The 4,093-nt window shown below is 43.6% G+C and overlaps 1 protein-coding gene and 1 pseudogene across 1 annotated transcript in view; one reads left to right on the top strand and one right to left on the bottom strand.

Annotated features, from left to right (window-relative positions):
- The window catches only part of MRPS31 (mitochondrial ribosomal protein S31), a 57,562-nt gene that overhangs the window by 49,813 nt on the left and 3,656 nt on the right, over positions 1 to 4,093 (top strand). The gene's annotated exons all lie outside the window — the stretch shown is intronic.
- Positions 1,872 to 3,144, bottom strand: LOC102774799 (annotated as a pseudogene).

Raw genomic sequence — 4,093 nt, 5'->3', positions numbered from 1 at the left:
CTGGTTTTCCCTGAAGGGTGTCCTGGATCAGGGTGGGGTCCCCACTGGGGTGCCTGGCCAGCCTGGGTGAGGGGATGATGGCTGTTTGCAGCTGGTCACACACCCTTCAGTGTGGGGGTCCCCACTGGGGTGCCTGGCCAGTCTGGGTGAGGGGCTGAGGGCTGTTTTCAGGCTGGCCAAGCCCTCCTGGTGACAGAAGCTCCCAACCTCTCCTTTTTTTCTTTTTATTCTGGGATTTATTTACCTTCTATAATTGAAACTTTATTGCTTTGAGTGGAGCTCAGAGCCGGCTGTGACAGGGAAGCCTGGCTTCCTGCTCACTCCAGGTCCGTGGCCATGGCTGGCTGAAAGCAGCTATCTGGGGTTTATTTATCTTCTATAATTGAAACTTTGTTGCTTTGAGTGGAGCTCAGAGCTGGCCGCGGCAGCTGGGAAGCTTGGCTTCCTCCATCATTGGGGCAACCAAGCCTCCTGCTTGCTCCATCTCCGTGGCTGCTGGCCGCCATCTTGGCTGGATTAATTTGCATATAGTCACTCTGATTGGCTGGTGGGCATGGCTTAAGGCATAGTGAAGGTACGGTCAATTTGTGTGTTTGTCTTTTATTAGTGTAGATAGTGATATATAGATCATTTTTAAAATAATTCTTTATTGTTGAAAGTATTACATATGTCCCGTTTTTTACCCCATTGATCCCTCCAGCTTGCGCCCTCCATCCCATTCCCCACTACTCCCCGCACCAGATCTTCAGCACCCTAGTGTCTGTATACATGGGTTATGCATATATGCATACAAGGTCTTTGGTTGATTACCTCCCACCCACTTACCCTTCCCTCCCTTCCCTCTGAGATTCTGCACCCTTCCATGCTTCCATGTCTCTGGATTCACTCTATTCATTAGTTTATTTTGTTTCTTAGATTCCACATATGAGTGTGATCATGTGATACTTGTCTTTCTCTGACTGACTTATTTCACTTAGCATGATATTCTCCAGGTCCCTCCATGCTATCTCAAAGGGTAAAAGATTCTTCTGATGGTTCTGTATTTTAGTTGTAATATTTATGTAGTTCTGGGAGTCAGTGAGTACAGGCATTTATCTATGCCGCCATCTTCGTCTCCAACAAGGTATTGGTTTCTCTATTTTTGTATTTTTAATTTTATGATTCCTGTTATTATTTTTATTATTTCTTTCATTTTGCTTGCTTTGAGATTATCTTGCTCTTCTTTTACTATATTCTTGAGGTTAGAGCTCAGATTATTTATTTGAGACTCTTCCTCTTATGTATGCATCTAATGCCATATTTTTCTGGTTTTAGCTGTGTCCCACAAATTTGGATTTGTTGTGTTTTCATTTTCAATTCTGTGTGTGTTTTTTAATTTCCTTTGAGATTTCTTCTATGAACCATTAATTATTTATAAGTATATTAATCTCCAACTGTTTGAAGATTTTCCTATTGTCTTTCTGTTACTTGATTTTAGTTTGATTCCATTATAAATAGAGTACATACGTGTAATATTTCGGTTATGTTGAAATTTGTTTTGTGATCCTTGATATGGTTTAGTTAGATGAATGTTTCATAGATGCTTGAAAAGAATGTCTATTCTGCCATAGTTTGGTAGAGTGTTCTATAGATGTTAGTTTGATCCTGATGGTTGTTCAGTTCTTCTATATCTTTGCTAATTTTCTACCTGGTAGTTTTTAATTGCTGACAGTGGGATATTGAAATACCCAACTATATGTGTGGATTTTTCTGTTTCTTCTTTATTTCCATCATTTTTTCTTTCATGTATTTAGAAACTCTTGTTTGGTACATAAAAAATTCACATGCTATCTCTTCTTGGTGGATTTATCCTTTTTTTGTTGTTGTTGTTCTTGGAGAAATGAGAACTTTATTAGTACCAAGAACATTTTTCAAAACTTAAGCAAAAAGTAAAACGTAGGGACAAGGAAAACCAAGGCACAAAGAAGGACCTATGGGGCCCCAGGGCTCACCAGGGACACACACACAGAGGCCTTCTCTTTGTATCAGGGGCACTTGGTGGGTGGGAAAGGCTGCCTGTTCCACTGAGCTGGGCTCAGCCGCCCATAACAAATGAAAAGACAGAGTGGTGGCCTCAGGCCCGGAGGATTAGAACTTGCTTGTGTAGAGGGTCATAATCCACTTGGGCATACGGAGGAAGCCAGGCAAGTAGGAGGCCAGCCAACCCAGGCTGGTGGCTTGGGAGAGAACCGAACTCAAAGACAAATAGTCCTGGATAGGGCGGCCACCCACATCCTGAAGGCGATAGCGTCGAGCAAGGTCACAAGATGGCAGCACCTTCCCGCTCAGGCTCAGGATACTGGGGTCTGTTGCCAAAGCCACCACGCATTTGCCACTCATTTCCGTGGTCTCAGCGGATGAGAAATTAATTTTGAGCTGCTTAAACAGGAGGTCCTCGCCCATGTCACTCTTCTCCAAATGATCCCTCAGCAGTTCTGTCTGCACCAGCCCTGGCCAGAGAGACACATAGCTGACCCGTGGCGCCGCAGCTCCTGGGAACAGTCTGCAGCCATTCTGTCACACGCAGCTTTGCCATGCCATAAGGAACATTGAAGAGATACTGCAGGCCCCCAATGGAGGAGATGACCACAATGAGCCCCTGGCCGGCTGGTACCATCAGCCGAGCCCCATACACTGAGCATAAGTAGTGGCCTCTGAGTCCAACATTGTTGACATCATCCCACATGGAGGCAGGGCTTTCCCAGAATGCCTTCTTACGGTTGTCTATGATTGTCTGAACCCCAGCATAGGCATTGTTGACCAGCACATCCAAACGTCCATTCTGTTCTCGATCAACCTTCTCAAATAGGTTTCGCACTTCACTCTCCTGGCCTGAATCACACACCACAGGCACACACTTGCCCCTTCGGGATTGCGCCTCCTCAGCAGCAGCCCGCAGTGTGTCCAGATGCCGGCCAGTGATGTACACAGTGGCACCTGCTTGGCAGAGCTGCAAGGTGATGCCGCGACCGATTCCCCGGGAAGCACCAGTCACCACGCATACTTGGCCCTTCATGGCAGCTCCATGCTTACTCACAAGCAAAGGGGTAAAAATCTGCCGCCCATGCTGCTCCCGGAGACCTGCCTCACCTGGCTGCCAGGTTCTCCAATCTGGATTTATCCTTTTATTATGTAACGTTCCTCTTTCACCCTTGTAATTTTCTTTGCTCTGTAGTCTACTTTATTTAGTTCTTCATATAGCCACTTATGATTTCTTTTTTTATTAATGTTACCAATATATACAGTAGAATCTTAGTTCTTGAACTTTATTCATTCCAGAAGGCTGTTTGAGAAGAGATTTGTTAAAAAACCAAATCATTTTCCCCTTAGAAATAATGTAAATTGAATTAATTCATTCCAGACCCTCAAATGATTCCCAACCTTTCTTATTTATATACAGTACATATCTTATTTATATACAGTACATGTCTGTTAACAAACTTCTTTTCTTAAATTTATCGAACCACCCCCTACCAGCCTTAAACTAATCACTTTCAGCACTTGTTCCAGGGGTGTTTTTCAAGAAGTCAGTATGGGGCATCTTCACTTTTTCACATGTCACTGCCTCCACAATGCTGTCACCAAGTGCTCTTCATTTATATAAATCAACAACAGTTTTTCTACCTCTGTAATTGTCTGTGATCATTGTTTCTTTCACGCTTTTAGCAACATGATGAACTCAAGTTTTAAAATTGTGCTAATTGTCCATTTCACCAGCAACAAAAGCTATATACATATATATATATATATATATATACTAATAAAAGAGAAACATGCAAATTGGTGTCACTCTGCTACATCCACCAGCCAATCAGAGAAACTATGCAAATTAACCCAACAAATATGGCGGTTAATTTGCATACATAGGCGCAGAGCAAAGACTGAAGACAGCCAAGCACTGCAGAAGGGAGTGAAGTGGCAGAGAAGGGAGGGAGGGAGGCCCGCCTCCCCTCTCTGCTTTGCTCCGGCCACAGGAAGCCCTATTCTTTTAGGAATCTTCCTGCAACAGGCCTCTAGTAACAATTACAATCATAATAGCCATTAAGTGATGAAC

This window comes from Myotis davidii, unplaced genomic scaffold, assembly GCF_000327345.1.
Source record: "Myotis davidii unplaced genomic scaffold, ASM32734v1 scaffold310, whole genome shotgun sequence".
Taxonomy (NCBI): Eukaryota; Metazoa; Chordata; class Mammalia; order Chiroptera; family Vespertilionidae; genus Myotis; species Myotis davidii.
This window is presented reverse-complemented; position numbering and strand designations above follow the sequence as displayed.